The 23,167-nt window shown below is 37.6% G+C and overlaps 1 protein-coding gene across 19 annotated transcripts in view; it reads left to right on the forward strand.

The window, feature by feature from the left end:
• The first annotated feature begins 1,228 nt into the window (after nucleotides 1–1,228).
• The window catches only part of LOC105233065 (voltage-dependent calcium channel type A subunit alpha-1), a 183,804-nt gene continuing 161,865 nt past the window's right edge, over nucleotides 1,229–23,167 (forward strand). For 7 of the 19 annotated variants that reach the window (XM_049454306.1, XM_049454305.1, XM_049454304.1 and 4 more), the window contains exon 1: nucleotides 14,455–14,972. The gene's annotated coding sequence lies outside the window, so the exon portion shown is untranslated. Of the gene's footprint in view, nucleotides 1,756–14,451; nucleotides 14,973–23,167 lie in introns of those variants that run through there. The other 12 variants (XM_049454289.1, XM_049454285.1, XM_049454303.1 and 9 more) reach the window with 5 other exon arrangements.

Below are 23,167 nucleotides of genomic sequence, written 5' to 3' on the forward strand. Positions count from 1 at the left end.
GCATAGAGGGTAGTAATTAAATTATACTCGGCTCGGGCATCGAGGCCTGATGATTGCAATTGTGGTGCAAAAAGCTGCGCCAAACTCACACAACAGTTAGCTTACGGACAGGCGAGTTATTTAGCCATTTTCCGACAACAATGCGTGCGAACAAAGTCAGCTTGCTCGTTGCTTGGTTACTGATAAGCTGTAAGCTGGCCCGTTCAATCAAGATCCGGCGGGCATGTTGGAGATGCATACACAAATGTATGTATATATGTCGTGTAAGGAAATTTCAGGGATATTTTACTAACACTACTCTCTGGCTTTTCCCAGAACTCTCTCCTGGTGTTAAACGCCTGTTGCTTCGTTTGATATTGGGAAATATATGAAGAAGTATGAAAGAGGCATTAAAACTTTTTATAACAAATTAGCCTAGTTTTAATATAAAAAAATGCTGCTCATTTGTAACATTTAAATTTTAAGAACATATGCTTTACCCTTTTTGGAATAGTATCAGATTTTTAAGTGTCTAGTAAACTTCTGCCAAAAATTGGTTCTCATTGCGCTTCATGAAAAAATAATCTAAATCCTCATTATATAGGACAGTTGATGTGTGCTTGTCCGTTTGCTATCACTCAGCTGCTCAAGTTGATTAACTCAAAATATCTGATACTTACTATAACAAAGGATGATACCCGTACAGAATATAGCAAAAATGTCGGCTGGTTATTCAGTTGTCTATGCTCCGTAGTTGCTAAACATTATGCAAATTATGGTGCACGCTTGCCTAGGAGTTACTATTATGAATTTATTGTATTCGTTCACAACATGAATTGCTAGCGAGATAGGGCTCATATAGAAAACAGTTTTGTACTAGAGTTATTTTTCTTTCACAAGATTTAGGTTCTTTAGTCAAATATGATACTTGTCGCCCTATTTTGCCATCAAAAATACTGTGTACTTGCTTATTCCTTTCAGTGTATTCTCAATACATCAGTTGTTCCTTCCAAAGCTGAGCTCATAAAATTTACCTCAAACGTAGATAATGGGTAACTTGAAATGTTTCTGTTATATTTGTAAATATGTACTCGTACATATATGTATGTATGTATGACCAATTGTTTATTAGAACAACATTACCCCCAATATTGTACCACTGTTATTTACACTGTTGTTGGTCTGTTAGTAACTGTAACTTATTTGTAATGCCTCGTGTCTATTCGCTTTGGAATCTTTTATCAGTTCTGAATGAACGCGGCTTCGATAACACTGTAGATACGCGTGATCCGTCTCCGGCTCTGGTCGGCAACTTGCACGCTTGTCACTGCCACAGCTTGCGTTAGTGTGCGTGTGTTTCGGTTTCGGTATCGGTATTGGTGTGGGTGGCGCGTAATACGTGTAATTTTTGGCTGCCGCTGTGACTCGACCCGTTCGTTTTGTTCTTTGACTACCACGGTTGGTCTTTTGCATCGCCGTTGTTAAGTGCGCCCTGTTGCTGTGCTGACGGGCACTGCTGAAGTTGGTGGTGATGGTGGTCGAACGTGCCGACGGGTCTGCTTGAAGTAACCGTTCAGCAAAGAAGTGCCAAATCATAGAGGTGTAAAAACGTAAATGCGTAAATGTGTGAACGCGTCAGGCGAAAAAAGTTACAAAAAAGTGAATTCCCGAAAAATAGAAAAACGCATGTCTTCTTGCATGAAATAACCATATATTCGATGTGGATATAAAAAAACATATTTCAATTGTACACAACGGTTTCGTGATGTATAAAGTGTAAAATATAAAAGTGTAGTTTTACAAAGCTTAAAGGTGCCTCAAGCATAAGTAGTTTCATGCTTTTTTCTAGCTGCTAATATTAATGTGTTTTATTCTAATCAAAGTGTTGAATTTAATAGAGTTCTATAGTTGAAGAATGGTCTCGGAAAACAATGGTAAAAATAAAAATGTGAAGCAAATTTATAAGCTCAAATGAGCATAATAAAATAAAAGCAATTGTGTTAACATCAAATTTAGAAGTGGAAAATACCATATGCTTATTAATGTTTGATATAAGTGAAAACATATGGTCTCAACGAAACAACCAACTCGAGTTCGTTTACATACACAATAATTTGCAAATAAAAAAAAAAATACGAAACAAAAAACCCAAATCAACAAAATAATTTTATTCCATATTATTAATGTCAATATCTTTTTTCGAATGTGAGTCGTGCTCCCCGGTGATTTTTTTTTCCAAAAATTTTTACTGCTTTATTTAGGAAATAAGAAAATCCTGAAACTAATTATTGGAAATATTTGTATTATAATGAGTGTTTTAATTATAGGCAAAATACATCTACAGAAAATGTGAAAAAATAAATTTAGGGAGACTTCGTAAATTCGTAAAGACTAAGTTTATGCTATGACGTAATACTAAATATCTGTTTATTCCAAATCTGTCTATAATATGTAAATAGTTTAATTAAAATAATTACAAATAAAGACAGATTTAATCACAAATTATAAATATACCATGAAATAAAATATTAAAAAAATGTCTCTGAAGAGGGCTATGAAAACTTTTTTAAGAAACCATGGACTTTGAATCAAAAGCTCCTAACATAAGAACTGACATTGGTTTATGTAAAAAGTACTACAATTTACTAAACATTGGTGCCACTACTGCTTCTACTTTTGGAAACCTATTTATTTAAATCCTCACAAGACCTCAATGTAGTAATTTCATTTTGAACAATTTGCAAAGATGAAAAAAGTAGCACTTAATCTGCACCAACATAATAATTCGAATTTATATATTTGTTAGGACATAAAAAAGATTTTAAGTCATTCCCTGTTTTTCGGGTAGATTTCTTGGAGTTCGAGTCAATACTAAAGCACTGGCTCGAGAAATTACCACCCCTCTTTTTATCGAGAATCGTATTTAATAAATTGTATACTTCTGTGCCCCACAACCCTAAACTGTTCCACTAATAACATTTTTAGAACATAACATAATTTAGGTAATGTCTAAGGAAAATCTGCGACTCATTTTTAATTTTCGAAAGGACAAACAAGAATAATACAAAATAGTAAACAATTTTGTTTTGATATTTTATTTCCTAGTTTTCTGTTTCTTTCAAGAAGCAAGGAAAAACGTAACTTAGGTTGCACTGAAACTATAATATCCTTCACAAACAGATAACATTCCCTAGAAGAACTAGATTTCGATCCATCAGTTTGTATGACAGCTTTATATACGTACTATTGTGGTCTTATATCGGTGGTTCCGACAAATGAGCAGATTCTTGGTGAGAAAAGAACATGTTCAAATTTTCAGATGGATATTTAAAAAAACTTAAGGACTGAACAAAAGGAATTCGCGTATATGCAGGCGCTCGTCATACTCATAATTTATATTTAACAACATAATCCTGTACTTGCTTATGACGTTATAAAAGAAACTCAATATTCCGAGACACATTTCCAGTAATGATAACACACATATGATTTTAAGAATGCAACATATTTTCCTGTCTGATGGACTACTGAACTTTTAATATAAACGGTTTTATATCTCGTTTATTAAAAATACGAAATAAAGAAACTTTTAAGAAAATTTAATTCCTTATATTCATGGATTAGTAAACATGCTAACAAAATTGCCCATTGGCTCCACCTATACATTACTCAAAAATTAATAGCTATCGGAAAAAGCCTTAGAAAAAATAATACTTTCGATGTGTACCAATTTCTTGTGTGTAGAGCATTTCAAAAACACAAAACACAAACACAAAATTTTGCCTAAAACAATAAGTTGAATTCGAGTATTTTATTATTATAAAAGTTCAATTAAAATTCAAAAGACATTTGAACTTTTATCCAACTTGAGGATTAAAATGCGAATAATTGCATTTGGTGAACACAATTTCACACATACTCGTATACATATGCATGTATCATTTCAAAGAGTGTTCAAACGCTTCAGAGCTATAGTCTTCAAATACAAAGTGATGTGAACAAAAGAATTTGTATGTGGGTAGCTAGTCAGATTTAATGCGTAAGTATGGGATTCCAATCACCCAGTTACAAAAGATATTAAATTATTTGGCATGGGAAACGATATACTATCAAGCTGCTCATTTACTAAAATATTTTTTTTTTTTCGTGTAAAAAGATTGAAAACGAAAGTTATCATTATGATTTCCTTTAGCACCCACTGAAGCATAGGACATAAAGCGGGAGCTTAGTAAGAACTACCGTCACTTGAAGATTAACTGGGAACAACTCCTATGCCCTGCCAACGACATGAGCCTACCAATACATGTGGGGGTTTACGAGGGCTGTCCGATAAATAACCGACCTAACCATGATGCACGCGACTTTTTCAAAATTTTTTTTTTATTTTTCTACATAGTCTCCTTGTAACTCCACACACTTCTCCCAGCGATGCTCCTATCTCTGCAACCCTTCCAAATAGTACTTGGCGTCTTTGTCTGCAAAATACGAGTTCACGAAAGAGATTGCCTCCTCATTTGACGAAAATCTCTGGCCGCCGAGAGTTTTAAGTTGAGGAAACAAAAAAAAGTCGCTTGGTGCTAGATCCGGTGAATAAGGTGGATGGTCAATGGCAGTTCGAACCGCAATTCGTGGATTTTCGCCATGGCGACCGTTGAGGTGTGAGATGGTGCGTTGTCTTGGTGGAACAAGACTTTCTTTTTTTGCAAATGTGGCCGATTTTTCGAAATTTCTTCCTTTAGCTTGTCCAATAATGATGCGTAGTATGCTCATGTTATAGTTTTTCCTTTTTCAAGATAGTCGATAAAAATAATTCCATGGCTGTCCCAAACAACACTCGCCATCACTTCCCCAGCCGAATACCCAGCTTTAGTTTTCTTTGGGGCTGGTTCCCCCTTTTCAATCCACTGTTTAGATTGGTTTTTTGTTTCGGGCGTATAATGATGAATCCAAGTTTCGTCTACAGTTATCAATCGGCGCCAAAACTCGGTCTTATTGCCTCTAAACTGAGCCAACAGAGCGCTGGAAATGTTCATGCGCGCACGTTTGTGGTCTAGCGTAAGCAAACGCGGCACCCAACGCGCGGACAGCTTTCTCATGCCCAAATCTTGGTTTAATATGTGACAAACAGTTTCTTTTGACATCTTCATAATCTCAGCTATTTCCCTAACTTTAATCCGGCGGTCGTCTAGTACCAATTGATGAACTTTAGCGATGTTATCGTTAGTGGTTACAGTTTTTGGACGCCCAGGACGTTCATCATCTTCCAAGCTCCTGCGACCACGTTTAAATTCAGCTGCCCAAAATTTTACGGTGGTAAGCGATGGTGCAGAGTCACCATACACAGGGTCCAACTCATCTTTGATTTGTGAAGGCGTATTGCTTTTCGAAAATAAAAATTTAATTACAGCTCGATATTCAATTTTTTCCATTTTGGGGAAATCACCGAAATAGACTCACAAAAACGCCTGTCAACAGATAATTGTGCGAGATAAATTTCTGAAATTTTGGCGAGTAGCTATTATAATATGCACAATTTGAAGTAGAAACTTTTTTTTCAGATGTGCCGCTAGCTTCACGTTGAGGTCGGTTATTTATCGGACAGCCCTCGTATTATGCATTACAGCATAGGCTGCTAGCATGATTAGATATTGAATGGCGGCAAAGCACCCGCCGTAACGACAAGGGGTTCAGCGAAACACACGATTTTTGACTCTTCCCCTGACCACTTAAGTCTGCATGGGACTGTTTATGGTTAATCGCAGCTAATGTTCTATCCCTATCCACAACCTGTAAACCGTCCGTAATCGGTACTCGCAGTTTACCCTGAGAAGGTTTGTTATGTTTGTGGAAAATATATTATTAAAATTCAAAGAAGAATTCCTACAAAGAGAAACCAATTTTTTTTTTAATGCAACAATATCAGTGAACCAATGGAAGAACCTGACATATTTTAAGAAAACGGTGACGGTTCTAAAACTAGGAAATCAATGGATTTGATGATAACCTTACCGGGAGGGTTAACAGCTTGGTCATGGATTTTTAGGCAATGTCAAAGCAGAAAATGCCAAGTTTTTAGTAAATAACTTGTTACAAAAAAAAATAATGCCTTTGAAAATATATTTCCTACATTACCATTTTGATTTTTTCCACCTAAAATTGGCATGGAGAGTGACCAACTAGCTGGAAGCTTTCATCATGATATTTAAAAGATAGAAAAGCGTTATTTAGGAAGATGAAATGCTAAAATGTTTGCAGATTACTGCTGGTTTATATTGAAAGAGGATTTCACTGTTCACAAGAAGATATATATTGGGTTGTCAAAAAAGTCTTGCGGTATTTTTATTGAATTTTTAGTTTTTTTTATTTTATTTTATATTAATTTTTTATTTTTATTTTTTTTATTTTTATTTTTTTCTACATGCCGGTCTCTTTCGACCAATTCAGCGATTTTATCGCAATTTTCGACGACAGACCTTCCGGAGCGTGGCGCATCTTCGACCACCTCTACACCAGAACGAAAACGTTGAAACCATCGTTGTGCGGTGGAAATGGAAACTGTATCGGGTCCATAAACTGCACAAATTTTATTGGCGGCTTGAGATGCATTTTTGCCTTTATCGTAGTAGTACTGTAAAATATGCCGTATTTTCTCTTTATTTTGCTCCATGTTTGCGACGCTACAACTCGCGCTAAAACACGTGTTGGCGCGTGAAATGAGCTTTCCAAAAAGGTATATACGTAGCATGACCCGATGCGACGAATAAAACTAGAACTACGCGCTTTCAGCGCCAACTAGCGAAAATACCGCAAGACTTTTTTGACAACCCAATATTAACACTCAAACTTCACCTATTTTGATTCGTTGTTATTTGTAAATATATTTAACATTTTTTGTGTAAAATTATTAATTCAAACAAAAAAGAAAACGATTTAAAGAAATTTTCAGTTCATAATATTATTGAAACAAGTTGATAAAATAAAGACAATATTTTATTATCCAAAATTCAATTTTGTGGAGTCACAGATTCCGATATATTCTTGACATATGGAATACATTCTAATGCTCCAACTGATAGAAAAGACCTGAACCTTTCAGCTTATACGGTTTTTATATACTCATGTGCATAAGAGAAAAAAATGGATTTAAATGATGTAATATCCAACTATCTAAGCCCGAAAATTTTAAATTAAAAACAAATTTACTCAGATAGTTGATATACTAAACTTACAAATATAAACTACACAGTGGCAGTTTTATAAGGGGGTGGTAGCCAACTTTATTTACTATATATAGGTACCAATTGGCGCTCTCTTTAACTTTCCTTTAAAAGTAAAAATTAAAACAAACAGAACATTCAAAATGACTTGTTCTTCTTTATTGTCGTAGATACCGCTTACACCGTTATAGGCGTGTCCTTCCTTCTTGCTGTTTAGCGTCAATTGGCGATTCCAAATGTTGCCGAATCCTTCTCCACATGGTCTTTCCAACGGAGTGAAGGTCTTCCTCTTCCACTGGTTCTTCCGGTGGGTACTGCGTCTAATACTTTCAGAGCTGAAAACTTTTCGCACATTGGGACGACATGGTCTAGTCAGCGCAACCGCTGTCTTTTAACTCAATGAACTCGTTGAAGTCAAGTCACGAGTGCGCCGACTGCTTGTCATGACAGGAGATATTTCGTCTTGTCTTCGTTCACTACCAGATCAATGTTCTTCTATTTCCTTATCCATTCTGGAGTAAGCAGAACTAACGGCACGTTTGATATCGAACGGTTCGGAGAGGACCTTCCCGATCCTGACGGAGCTTTCAGTATTACTCAACGTCAGTTTGCACAGCCGTATTAGTTTTGCCGGGATACCAAATTCAGGTAAAGCGACATAAAGGCAGCACGTTTTCGTGCTGTCAGAAGCAGGTTTGAAATCGATGAGAGGTGGTTTTTTCAAGGGTATTTTCTTAGATTTAGCGCATGATAAATATCTGGTCAGTGGTTAATTTTCCAGGTCGAAAGCCACACTGATAAGGTCAAATCAGTTTGTTGACGATGGGCTTTATCTTTCACATAATACTGTCTATAGAATCTTATATGCGATGTTGAGGAGGCTTACATCAAAGCAGTTGGCGCTGATTGTTGGGCCTCCCTTTTTGTGGATTGGGCAGAGTACACTAAAATTCCAATCGTCGGGCATGCTTTCGTCAAACCATATTCTACAAAGAAGCGGATGCATGCTTCTTTTCAGTTCTTCGCTGCTACATTTGAATAGCTTGGTCGGAAATGCATCGGCCTCGCCGCTTTTTCGTTCTTCAAATGGGTAATTGCTAATCGAACTTCTTCATAGTCGGGCAATGGAACGACATCTTAATCGTCATTGATTGGGGAACTGGGTTCACCATCTCCTGGCGTTATACTTTCACTGCCGTTCAGAAGGCTTGAGAAGTGTTCACTCAGTCACAAGATCACTATCAGTCACTAGATCACCTCTTGGGGTTCTACAAGAGTATGCTCCGGTCTTCAAACCTTCTGTTAGTCTCCGCATCTTTTCGTAGAATTTTCGAGCATTACCCTTGTCGGCCAGCTTGTCAAGCTCTTCATACTCAGGAATTTCGGCCTCTCTCTTTGTTTGTCTGCAAATTTATCTCATTTCGTTCTTCAAGTCTTGGTGTGTATCCCATCCCGCACGTGTTGTGGTCGATTGTAATGTTGCGAGGTAGGCAGTCTGTTTTCTTTACACTGTGACACGGTACTCCTCATCGTACCAGCTGTTCTTTTGCATTATCTGGAAACCAATGGTTTCGCTTGCAGCTGTACGTAAGTAGCTTGAAATGCCGTCCCAGCAGGAGTGCAAGTAGAGTAGAAAAACGTTCGGCTGTCTGTTGTAATTGCAGCTTCTCGACGTCGAACCTTCCCTGTGTTTTTTGATATGCGTTGTCTTGTTGCATAGAGGCGGGTGCGTATCGTGGCTGCTACAAGATAGTGGTCCGAGTCGATGCTAGGACCTCGGACCGTACGAACTTGTAAAACACTGGAGACATGTCTTCCATCTATCACAACACGATCGATTTGGTTGGTCAAAGTCAGCCAGGTAGCTTGGTGAATTTTCCTATGTTGGAATCTAGTACTACAGATAACCATATTTCGGACCGCTTAATCATGGAAGCTGAATTTACTGATCGTCGTGCCAAAGATACCTCCTTTGCCCAGTATGGCGTTAAAGTCGCCAAATTCGAATTGGACATCGTGGCGAGGGCCGCTCTCATAGATGCGCTCCAAGCGCTTATAGAAGAGATTTTCTTTTCTTCCGTCGGGGGTGTTTGCCAGGACTCGGCGACAGAATCTCTCTCCCATCACGAATCCCACACCGAATTTGATGTTTGTCTCAGTCCTTGCCCAGTATTTGGATATCAACCAGCTGCGTAGCGGCACCTTCCAAGTTAAGGTACTGGACATTCCAGATTAATGCCTCAAATCATAATCCTTAACACGTCTTCAGGGGTCGAAAAATGCCTTGATGTTTTTGTTTTGCCTCACTGTGCAATTACTATTACTGTGGCTATGTATTCACATTTATCCATAAATTAGCCGAAATTATTTTGGTGAAGAGCAAGTCGCCAAAGGCGTTTATTGATTTTGTGCGTTTCGATGTGTTAAAATAAAGCAAACTGATAAAAACTTTTATCTGCATTTAGAGCCGCAGATAACTACTGCGGTTTATTATACTTTTAGAAAGTAATCGATTGTGTTGGGGTGATAGATGAAACCCTTGCGACAAAATAATCAGTTTTGGTAGAAGTGACGCCAAATGTATGATGATAATATGGAATAATACGGAAAGCCTTTCCTGATGTCTTGCACGATATCTATCATTTGTCATACTCAGGAATAGCTCTAATGTAACAATTTTTGAGGTTATTTAAGTGTTTATTGAATACATATGCTGACATGCCGAGTTAACTCTCTTTCTTTAGGTACTTTTCATTTGATACTTTACTTTACTTCGATCATAGTTATGAATTTCTATCTACCTTTGTATATATTTACAACTGGTAAACGAGTATATAAGTATATAGTACATATATACGAGCAAGTATCCACATCAATGCAGTTTATCAGCATAGTCTCAGTTTGACTAATGTCGTCAAACTTTCGAAAAATTTCACCGATATTTTCTGCAAACATAAAGTTCTCAACTACCTGGCTGGAGATGTGAAATCTTTTGGCGACTGTATATGTATGTTTGCACTGTTTTCGGTAGCGCATGAGTTGGAGTGGGAATTCACTGTTATATGAAAAAGTTTATTCATTAACAAATATTAGCTTACGAAAGTCAAAGACTTGAGATAGTATGTATGTGAGTTTGTAGATATAAGGGTATAGCTAATTTTTGTGTACGTTTGTTAGGGTGTGTCGAAATAAATATTTTGATTTTTTTTGAATGGAAAATTAAATGTAAAACATTATGAGTTTCTATAACACTAAAAAAATGAAATATTTTATTAGGGAACACACGGTTTTGATTTTTACACAATTTTAGTTATTGTTCGTTTTCTCAAAAAAAAATATAATTTAATTGCTCACTAATAACTAAATAACCTCAACGACGAAAAAAATGGTCAAAGATTTTTTCTTTACACCAAAATCGAATATTGAGTTGGACCAAGCTCTTTTCTAAATCGTCACGTCAACTTCATCTCCAAGTTACTACTTTGGTCGGCTAATTTGGGAGACTTCATGGTTAGAATTAGGTTTGCATTTAAATAACTTTTAAATTGCTAAGTTTTTGTAAACATCTGTATTTACATAACTCTGCATTTATGACCCCCTAGTTTAATTTTAATTTGCATTACTCTAGCCATTGATTGCTCTCTCACCGGCTTTTTAAACAATAATTGCAATTCACTGCATTTAGCTTGCTGACTAATTGAATTGTGGCAGGAACCAGCCACCTCTCTCCATTAAGTAAAAAGTTTTATTGCTTATGTACATAGAGTCATGTGCTCCGTTGGAGGGCGTCAGACTCGAACGAAAAGATTTGGTTGTGGTGCACTTAACACCAGAACTAGTTCGTTTTCCTGTTCTATTACTTATAAGCAACTGGAAAATATAATCACATCAAGTATCACGCGAAAACTCCAAGTAGTATAGAGTTCGTCAGAAAGCGAAAATAACGCATATTATAAGCTGCCGCGAAAACACAACATATATAATTTTAATAAACTGACCATATCAAATAAAGATATCAGCGATTATATTTTCCACTTTCATATCTATATTTTTTAACAAGGTGAAGGCGTCACGGAAGGCATCCTTCGGAATAGCCTTTAGAGCCGAGATGCATGCTGCTGGGATCCCCTCTGCCGGTGTGTGTCACTCGGAAGATTGCCTCTTTGTCTCGGGATCATAATCAAAGATCCATGACTCGTCACCTGTGATTACGTTATTTAAAAATTGGGGGTCACACATCTTCAAATTTTCTTGGCACACTTCCACTCGGCGCAATTTCTGGTCGTCAGTGTGTACTTTTGAGACTATCTTCGCGCACATCTTGCGCATGTTCAAGTGCTCCGTCACAACGTCATGAACCACAGATTTTGATAAATTTAACATCTGTGCAATTAAAGGAATACTTTGTCGACGGTCTGAGTTCAAAACTTTGCGCAAACGAGTCATATTGTCGGTGGTTGTCGAAGTCGAAGGTCTCCCATACGATCTTCATCAGCGACCTGTTCACAGCTCTTCAAAAAGGCTTGGTGCCACCGAAACACACCACTTCTTGCAAAAGCAACATCTTGGTAAGCCTGCTTGATCATACCAAACGTCTCTGTCGCAAAATTTACCAAGTTTCGCACAAAATTTAATCGCCTACCTCTGCTCTAACGAACGCTGCATTTTCAGGTTGCACCACTCATAGAAACACGTCGCACGAAAATGTTTGTCCTGACTCTCCAGATGCTCGGTGACAACTGACCAACCGCTCGTTACTATTTGTCATAGTCAGATGAATCTTCAATTTAGTTTTGAAACTGTTTTAATTGGCGATATTTTGTTTAGGTAACCTGACAGACATATATAAGAAAAGGACTTACAAAGCTGATTGTGTATTTGTTTATTCATATGATCAATTTTGCAGAAGTGAACCAATTATAGTTGAGTCATAGACATTCAAATATGTATATTCAGCGTCGCCAATTTTAATATTTACATTATAATACTACTTTCTATTTTCTTCGCTCGTAGTTAACCGTTAACACAAACATGTGAAATTCTAGATAAATTATCCACTATAAAATAAATAAATAAATGGACGGGCAGGTGCACTATACATGCTGAACTATTCCAAAGTTACTGGATATTAATACCTTGCTTCCTCAGCAAGCTTTCAGAGGTATTTTAACACACTCGGAAGCAGTAAAGTTCTCTGCTTGGTTCAAAACCACAGTTAGACTATTTGCATGATAACTTTCATACGCATAGGAGTACTTAAATACATTTAGAACCGTATGTGTATGCGAGACAGCATAAATTGCTCGCCAGACTCTTTTGCCCGCAATCGCATTGAGTTGCATAGCGAAGTTCAAATATTGCGAGCCATCCAGCCCACGTTGCAACAGTATGCAGCGTACTAACCAGCGGAAAACAGCAACAGATGTGCAATTGGACTTGCATATGCACATACATAAATATAAAAGCTGGGAAATTTTACTTGTGGACTTGAGTGGGGTGCCGAGCATTCTAACAAACGAACGATTCCGGCGATGCTGCTTGTTAAAGCGATGCTCTGCTGCAGACTGTTACTGCGCTATTTATTTGCAAGAATGAGTTGTTTTTGTTATTCTAACTTCTTTCATTTGTCTTGCTCTTAAGGCATCGCAGTGTCAACTGGCATAAGACAGGAAAGAGGAAATTCCAGGTAAACTGAATTTTGCGGTTACATTTGCATACACTTGTATTACTCAAAAAGAGGTTTGCCGCAATTTACTTAATTGTTTGAAATATTAAATCTAAAAACTACAAAATGTTGACATAAAACCAAAAGTATTACACTCAGCTCACATAGCAATTCTGCTCAATTGAAAAACGAATAATTTATAAACAAATTTGTTTTCGAACGTTATATTAGAACTCCATGTCGATTAGATTTTAAATCTTATTCCCATATTTTAGTTCCAGACTAAAATCAGTATCTTCTTTTTTCCGTGGATATGAATAAAGATTATTTCTACCATACCAAATTTAGAAGTTAGCAAGGCATGCCCTGCTTTCTTATTTTGTTGTACTCATTGATGTCAAGTTGTAAGCTTACTTCGAAGGTTAACGCCGGATATTTTTATACTATTAACAGTGTTCAATGTAACACCGCAAAAGAAACAACGGATACCCTATAAAATATATATTATATAATGATGGGTCGATTTAATGTAGAAATGCACCTGTGAAGGATATTATATCTTCGTTGCGGTCGAAACGTTTTCTATTGTTTTTATCTATGAATTGTTTTACAGAATTGTGAAAGGAACCTGTCCTTTTTCCTATCTATTAGAAGAAGGCGAAATGGAATTATCTCATTACTTTCTTCTTTAATGCCCGGCGTTTGTCAGACTGAGGCTGAAATATCTCATTAGCCACACTTTGGCATACCGCTTTAACATATTTGTGGTGAGCTCAAAACGCACGCTTTTTGGAGGTGAGTTTTTTATTCGCCATAGATGGAAACGGGTAATAACCACTTGGTGCCTTGCTCGTAACATAATGCCTATTCAATTACGAATGTTTTGCTTCCTGTTATCGCAAGTAACTTACTTTTCACCACCAGCAATCATCCGCTTCAGAAATGGTACGATTTTTTTGCGATTCAGGATTCTATCTAACAGGAATTTTGAAACAAAACAGTCTTACATGATGTTCGGATCCTCGATTGACTCCTTCAGTATCAGTAAATATGGCTGGTATTCAACTTTGCCGCCAACAATACTGAGTGAAGCAATGACAAAATTGTCACTAAATATTTTTTTCTTTCTAACGATATATTGCGTAATCCAATTGCACTTATATAACGCGTTACACATATTAATATTCCCATATATTTGAAAAATACTGAACTTCTCTTTGGAGCAATATACAGCGGTTGTTAGTCCCTATTCCTAATAGGTATTACTATGATTTGAGTGCAAGCACTCTCACCCAGTGGTGTGTACAAGTATAGCCTCTCAATTGCATTATAAGCGTACTACCGGTTTTTAGCGGATTGCAGGATGTTGTGATTTCCGTTTAAGTACGCAGATCCACAGCTATTTTAACTCAATTTGTGATGTTAGCCATAAAAGCAAATCTTGTAAGTTCAGCTTAATCCATATTGAAAATATTAATGCAGAATATTCGCATACAGAAGCAATGAACAGAAATGGGGTAGAGATAAGGTGTACCGATAACGGTTTTTTGATGAAATGATAGGTACTTCTTTTGCAATATTTTGAGCTCTATGCAGATACTTATTTACTTCAGATTTATGCTACTATTCCTACTTAATTTTATCATCAATTATACATATCTGTGTATGTAAGTAGATAAGAGTATAAATTGAACATTGTAAATCCACAATTGAACCAATTTGGAGATAGTGTTGAATACTAAAAACAAGAGCTACGCTTGTGTTCAATAGCAACAATTGAAGAAGCCAAAAAATACACAGTGCAAATAATTTAAAATAATTTACCTACTAAAGTGCGCCACTTGCACGTTAATGAAACAACCAAAATAAGAATTAAAAAAATATTTAAGTATAGACACATTTTGATATTCCACTTGAGGAACTTTTACAAAAACTTTTAGTACACTTACAAACCAAGTGAAATTCAATTTTTTTACTAATCTATAATGCCTAATATATACAACAATTCTATTTTCCTACGCAATGATTTACGAGTGGAGTTATTTTTTGAACACTGAACTTGGAAGTTGACAAAAGCTAATAATCTGGAGTATTCTCCAAACAAACAAAAGGTAAGTTCTCAGCACACGTGATAATTAATATGTTATAATGCTGCAATTATATTTCTATGAAATACGGAAAAAATGTGTTCCCATTCCAAAAAGGAATAATGTTATTTTAAAGCTCTATTATAACTTTAACAATTCCCCAAAAACAAATTTTTTTTTTTAACGGTACTTTTCCTACTCTTGTAGGTAGTAAGTGGAATGCACTGAAAATGGTGTTTCATTGCCCTTACAGGTTGTTCAATAAGTTTTGTCGTTTGATAAGAAAAACACAATTTAATGATTCAAAACACACTTTATTATTCAGTATAACTTCCCTGAAATTAATATACTTACTCCAACGATCCTCCTATCTGTGGATCCCATCCCTGAAGTGAGAATCAAGAAGGTAGCATTTATGACCTCTTCATTTGATGAAAAACGCTTGCAACGCATACATTTTTTGAGTTCTCGAAACAAATGGAAGTCGCTGAGGGCCAAATTTGGTGAATACGGTGGATGCTCCAACAATTCGAACTTTAATTCATGGATTTTAGCCAATGTCAAAATACTCTTGTGACACGGTACATTGTCCTAATGAAAAAGGATTTTTTTCCTTTGCAAACCTGTTTTTTCACGAATTTTTTCTTTCAAATGGTCCAAAAGGTTGCAAAAATATTCAGAATTAATTGTTTTACCAGTTTGCAGGTAATCCACAAACATAATTACTTTCGCGTCCCAAAAAACTGATACCATAACGTCTTTGCCGATTTCCGGACACGAACTCGTTTCGAAGCCGAAGAACCAGGTTCACACTACTCTTTAGCCTCTTGTTTTGATTCGGGATTATGGTTATAGACCCAAGTTTCATCCGTAGTGATGAATCGACGCATAAAATCCCTTTTATCCTTTTTAAAACGCCCAAACGCTTTTTGGAAGTCCTTCATGTGGATCGTCTTCAAGGCTTGTACGACCACGTTTAAATTCAGCAACCCATCTTTCTACTGTTCAAATTGTAGGTGAACAATCATTATACACTTTTAACATTCGTTCATGAAATTCTTTTGGTGATGCACCTTCCAAAACTAAAAATTTTATCACTGCACGATATTAAATTTTTTCATATGAACAGTGTACCGACAAAACAAAAACAAAATTTGGGCTAGTAGCTCTTTTATCGTAAAGACAGCCCTTTCAACACGAAAAAAGGAAGGAAATAAATTTCTTTTTTTTCCTAATAATTTATTGTGTTTCCATTATTATTATTCTAGTGTCGATAAAAATCATATATCCAAAATTGCTGTTTTCAGCTCAGAAATCGTAATAAATTGACGAAATTCCTTGTAAACCTTCTTTACCAATCATCCCCAGATGTTCTTAATGGAACAAGCAGGCCATTCCAAAAGATCGATATAATTACGTTGAAGCCAAGTTTTCATTAACCTACTGGTATGGAATCTTCCGCTGTCTTGTAGAAAAAAGAAATATTTTTGCAGATGAGCCTGCAATAACTTTACATATACTCGTATGTACATATGTATGTATGTATATGTGCTATGATTTCTTGTGTGTCTATTGGTTTAAGTTTCTTTGGTTCCTTCGGCATCATATGTGAATGCCCCAAAGAGAAACATAGTAAAGGGAAATTGTGTGGAGTTATCCTGTACGAGCGTATTGAAAGGGTGCGCTGGGCAGCTCAGTCCTTGTGGCTGCGAAGTTTCGAAAGCACAATGAGTTATGTCGAACGCTCCCCAGCCTCATATAATACATCAATGCTCGTCTCGCTTATTGCTTTCACAACAAAAATACAACTATTTCTTAGATGTCAAAGTGACAGCAATACTAAGTGAACATTCATAGCAACTTGCATACATTATATTTAGGTGCTATACTGTAAGCTGTGTAATCAAAACAAGTTCCACAAACAAAATAACAAACGCTTGTCAAAGTGTGATGTACCTTGAATACTTTTGCATGGCATTTCATCACACATCTACTCCAATAGCTCGACTACATTTACACAAAAAACACACCGCACACTGCTTTTGCATCCAGACAGTTACTTTATTGAATAAAATACCAGAAAACAGTGTGACACAATAGTATTAGTTCATGCCACTCACACTTCATGCAATTGTGCCACACGACTGTTGATTCGCCACCATTCCGCCCCCATTTGTTATTTGTTTGACACCAACGTTCGACTTTTCAGGTCTCTCAGGCCTCTCAGGCCGTCTGCTGTACGGAACGAATTGCGGTGATCTCTTGCTTGTGGCATTTCACCATTAACTCTCAATTTTACCCCACTGACCGTCAAATAAATTATGCAAATAAATTGCAAAATGTACTTCTATAACAAATGTGCGTAAAAATGAAGACAAAAGAGACAGCTAACAACAGAAGCAGCGCAGTCTACAATTATATGAGCCACAAAATTACTGTTTTCCTAAACAGAATTGAAAAAATTAAACACACACTTTAAATTTTCGAGCTATTTTTGTACTCTTGCAACATGTTTCTACAGAGTTCAATAGTTTTGTTCACTTAACGGTTGTTTGAATCACCTAAAACAATTCAAGATAATATAGGCTTATAGATATGTGTATATAAAAATTATCAGGGTGATGAGACATGTTGAAATTCGAGACTATATGTCTGTCCGTCTTCCCTTCGTCTGTGCAAGCTTGAATAAAAACGAAGATATTTTAATGCAACTTTTTACATGCGGCTCTTGACAAAAAAGTGAGGAAGGGCTTGTAGCTGGGTGTAATCAGACCACTGCTAAGCCCTCAAAACTAAACGAAAAATATCAAGTTCCATAACTTAGCATTACAATAAGATATAGAACTGTATTTTGGCACAGGGAATCGCAGTAGCGTCGGACACCTGTGCGCTTAAACTTTTAAAAAGTGTGATCACGTCCTCAAAAAATTTTAATGTACATATCTGTTAAATAACTAAATCGACAGAAACCGAATTCCGCTAGAGCAAGTTTTATTTGAATGTGAAGATTAATGAAATCGGATGATAACCTCGGTCACTCCCCATATAATAGTACTTTTAAAAACTACTAAAAGCATAATACATCAATGACTAAATACGTAAAAGACGATGGTAGGAGAGAGCTTTATGAACCGAGGATAAAGTTGGACCATGGGCCTGGCACCGACCTTTTTTAGGTAAAATCCCGTATCTTGAGATCTGCTCTACCGATTTCAAGAAAATTCTGTATATATTCTTCTGACACATTCCTTTGTGCCAGTGCGAAAAATTGCTAAATAGATATCAACATCATCGTCCAGCAGTTGTACACTCTTATAGAAGATGGTACCTTCTCTATTTAGTTCTGCAGTTCGAACTATTTTCTCCAGAAGCAGGTTGAAAAAGTCGCACGATAGGGAATCGCCTTGTCTGAAACCTCGTTTGGTATAGAGCGGCTCGGAGAGGTCCTTGCCGATTCTGACGGAGGATACCAAATTCAGACATCGCGGCATAAAGGCAGCTCCTTTTCGTGCTGTCGAAAGCAACTTTGAAATCGACGAAGATGTCGTGTGTGTCGATTATTCTTTCACGGGTCTTTTCCAAGATTTGGCGCATGGTGAATATCTGGTCGGTTGTTGATTTGTCAGGTCTAAAGCTACACTGTCCAATCAGTTTGTTGACGGTGGGCTTTAATCTTTCACACAATACGCTCGATAGAACCTTATACGTGATGTTGAGGAGGCTTATCCCACGGTAGTTGGCGTAGATTGTGGAGTCTCCCTTTTTGTGGATTGGGCAGAGCACACTTAAATTCCAATTCGTGGGTATGTTTGAATAGCTCGGCCGGCAATCCATCGGCCCCCGCCGCTTTGTTGTTCTTCAGGCGGGCAATCGCTATTCAAACTTCTTCATGGTCGGGTAATGGAACGTCTGCTCCATCGTCATCGATTGGGGAATCGGGTTCGCCTTCTCCTAGTGTTGTACGTTTACTGCCATTCAGCAGGCTGGAGAAGTTTTTTCCTCCATAATTTAAGTATGCTCTGGGCATCGGTGACTAGATCACCTTTGGGGGTTCTACAAGATAATGTTCCGGTCTTGAAACCTTCTGTAAGCCGCCGCATTTTTTCGTAGAATTTTCGAGCATTACCCCTGTCGGCCAGCTTATCAAGCTCTTCGTACTCACGCATTTCGGCCTCTTTCCTTTTCCCTCTTCAACTCTCGGTATCTATCCCATCCCGTACGTGTTGTGGTCGATCGTAACGTTGCGAGGTAGGCAGCCTAGTTTCTCTCCGATGCGACACGAAACTCTTCGTCATACCAGCTGTTCTTTTGCACTTTCCGAAAACCAATGGTTTCGGTTGCAGCTGTACGTAAGGAGTTTGAAATGCCCGTCCCACAGTTTCCTTATACCGAGTTGTTGACGAGTGCTCTCAGAGAGCAGGAGTGCAAGCCGAGTAGAAAATCGTTCGGCTGTCTGTTTTGATTGCAGCTTCTCGACGCCGAACCTTCCTTGTGTTTGTTGGCATGCGTTTTTTGCTGCACAGAGGCGGGCGCGAAACTTGGTCCGAGTCGATGTTAAGACCTCGGAGCGCACGCACATCTAAAACACTGGAGACGTGTCTTCCGTTTTTCACAACATGGTCGATCTGGTTGGTAGTTTTTCGATCCGGAGACAGCCAGGTAGATTGATGAATCTTCTTATGCCGGAATCTAGTACTACAGATAACCATATTTCGGGCCCTGGCGAAGTGGCGCAGCCTCAACCCATTTGGGGATGTTTCCTCGCGGAGGCTGAATTTACCGACCGTAGTGCCAAAGATACCTTCTTTGCCCACACTGGCGTTAAAGTCGCCAAGCACGATTTTGCCATCGTGGCGGGGGCATCTCATAAGTGCGCTCCAAGCATTCACAAAAAGCCACTTTGGTCACATTGTCCTTCTCTTCCGTCGGGGCGTGTGCGCAAATCAGCGATATGTTGAAGAACCTCGCTTTGATGCGGATTGTGGCTAGACGTTCATTCTCCGGAGTGAATGATAGTACTCGGCGACGGAGTCTCTCTCCCACCACGAATCCCATACCGAATTTCTGCTCCTTTATATGGCCACTGTAGTAAATGCCACAAGAACCTATTCGTCTCAGTCTTGTTCATCGCACTTTTCGGACGGAGCTGATGTCAGCCTTTACTTTTACGAGGACATCAACCAGCTGGGCATCGGCACCTTCCCAATTAAGGGACCGGACATTCCAGGTGCATGTCCTCAAATCATAGTCCTTAATTCGTTTGCCATGGTCGTCATCCGAGGCTGTTGTTGATTTTTCATTGGGGTTTCTTTTTACGTGGCAGGTCCAAAACCCAGCGCACAATCCTGTGGAGGGGATGTTTCGCCTTCTCACTTTAGCTCGCCTTCAAACGGATGTTTTCTGGCTACCCAGAGGATACTTGGTCAAAGACCGGAAGTCGTGAGCTGCTTGAGCCATATGTAAACGAATCGTGTCTGGCCACTCCCAAGTGAATAGCGATCAGAGAACTTTCCTCACTTGCGTGAACTTTTACACATGACACCATCCTCCGAAATTTCACTATCACCTGAAGGAATTTCGCCGGAGTGTGAAACGTCCGGTTACACTCGAGCTTGACCCTTCCTTACTTGTTTTACGCAACATTTGAATTTTTTCTTATTGATTTATTTACTTTATGTCAAAGTTCAATGAGTCACTGGGTCTAAGACAAGTACATATTGCCCACGAGCATTTGCTCAGGGTCGTAATTCGCATTCGTGATTATTATTTTTATAACAATTGGTAACTACTTGAAATATTGAGAATTAAATTCTTGAAACGTATGTATATGTTGGGAGCTTTCTGCTTTTTGAAGTCTTACATTTGACTCCGCTTGTACGTTGAAAAACAAAATATTTTATTCATCGCACCACGTGAGTATATGCTAAAAGATGTTAAATAATCGTGAAGATGAGCCGATTAAAGAGAATAAAATGTTTGCAGCCGAAGGTTCTTAGTTAATTGGACAATATGCAGGCCGATTAACTTCAGAAATCCATCTTGTTTTGTTTTTACACCCTTATTATCTCGGTACTACAGTAATCGGAAAAAGGAACGATGTCATTTGCAAAAAGCATATTTTTCTCTCGTCGGTCAGATTAATTAGTCCATAAGAATCCAAAGATGGGTTGACAGCTTCGTATTTTTTGAAGAAGTAGATGCTTTTTTCTTTGTAAATGCTGTTCGGCAGCAGGTATGTATAATGGTAGTGCTTAAGACCCATTCTATAATGATTTTTGAACCGTCACCAAGGTTATGGAAGACTGTGGTAACGAACAGTTTCATAACATACCAGGTTAAACACAAAACGAAGTTTTAAAGAGAAGTCGTAGTGGATACGACTTATACACTTCGATTATGTGAAATAAATTATATTTAACACAAATCTCTTCATACAACTTTGGATTTTCTTCAACACAAAGCATCACTACTAATATTTTGCCCACTGAGAGATAAGACATGAACACAGCTTTGTATTCATTACATTTAACAACAATGTGCAATGTTTTTTAAATTTTCAATGCAATAAGCAGTGAATCGGCAGTTCTCTAATCCAGGAATACGAAAATAGTACAAATGACAAATAATCTACAGCTTTTGCGATTGCTTTGTTGTTCACCGGCTCCGTAGGTGGTCATCAAGTGTGGCTTTTCGTTTCCAGTACGGCGACAGCTAAGTACAGCTACAAAGACAGGGGTATGCATACACTGTACTACTTCCACCGATGGACAGCAATTGACATGCATTCTCACCTCTGTTTGTAAGGCAATAGCGGATTGCTATCACTGTAGATATACAATACCTCTGTCTTATCGCAGTCTGCTGCCTCAATTGTCATTGGCTAAATTTGACTTAAATCCGCCACATCAGCCTTTTTCAGCGCTAAAAAAATCGTAAGTTCACTGGTCTAGTGTTTCATGAACTTAATGTACTGGAAATTGTCCATTAAACGCCTCGCAATTGAATTCATTTGCATTGAACTCTCTGTAGCTGTTTGCTGTTCTAACACGTACAATGTTTTGTCCACCGCCAAAAGCTTTATTTTCACTTTTGTATTTGTTTCTTAACATTGAACTCATTCGACTTTCACATGATAACATTACTTTCTTTCTGAAATTTTGTACAATTTGTTGACAACGGAGTAACAACTCTTCCTTAATTCGCAAATAAAATTGACACAAGAAAAGGTTTACTGATTTTTCTCGACGCCTACAGATTTATTTTTCAGTACGTGAAAATTTGAATTTCACTATTTATATTGAGAACCTATGCATCCTCTCATTTTTGAAAACAAAGGGAAGCTCGTACGTTTGAAGTACGTAAGGGTTAGTCATGCAGGAACAGGCGGTCCTTTCGAAAACCTCTAAGAGAATGCCTTTGATATCACCTACCCTTAGATACATTAAAGCTTTAAGGATTCCAAATTGGCGCAGCTGTTCAGCATTCAAATACTTGACAAAGGTATTTTTATCCACTCTTGCTCCGTTATTTTCTCATAGCCTACTGTTGATGCCCTTCTTGAGAAGAAAGCATCACTGAATGCCCACAAATAGCGCATCGCCTATCAGGATACACATACTTATACAAATAAAAAATAAAATAAAATCAGCAAAAATGCGATATCGTGGGGTGAGTTGATGAGTCGAAATAGCAAAAGAATCGAAATTTTATTGTCACACATTTACAATTTATGCTTGCCCACTCGAAACCTCAAAGTACCCTTAGCATGGAGTTGTGGAAATTAAATCAGTGAATGAATGCAAAATGCTGAATAATGAAATGTCGTTGCCGCATTCCTGAAATTCCTATGCAATGATAGTGTATGGATGGCAGTTTCCTAGAATCTGTTTTTATCAATATGTCTAATTTCGGTTTAACCTCTTCTTCGTACTTGTAACTCCCCTTGAATTTCGGTATCACAAGAAATGGTAGAAAACGCTTAAAGCCACAGGCAACAACAATGGCAATGAAAATCTTTGAAACCGAAATTATGTTTTTGTATATAGTATTCTCCCATTTGAGTCAACTATTACTATTTTAAGTTGGTGTGGTTCTGAATCCAAGTCAACTGATTCAGAGTGATACACACCTGCCCATAGCTTTTTGATCTAGATAAATTTAAGAGCTGAAATCGTCATAATTAACCATAGCAAAATCTGACTGTTTGTAAACTTTGTTCG

Source organism: Bactrocera dorsalis, chromosome 4 (assembly GCF_023373825.1).
Source record: "Bactrocera dorsalis isolate Fly_Bdor chromosome 4, ASM2337382v1, whole genome shotgun sequence".
Taxonomy (NCBI): Eukaryota; Metazoa; Arthropoda; class Insecta; order Diptera; family Tephritidae; genus Bactrocera; species Bactrocera dorsalis.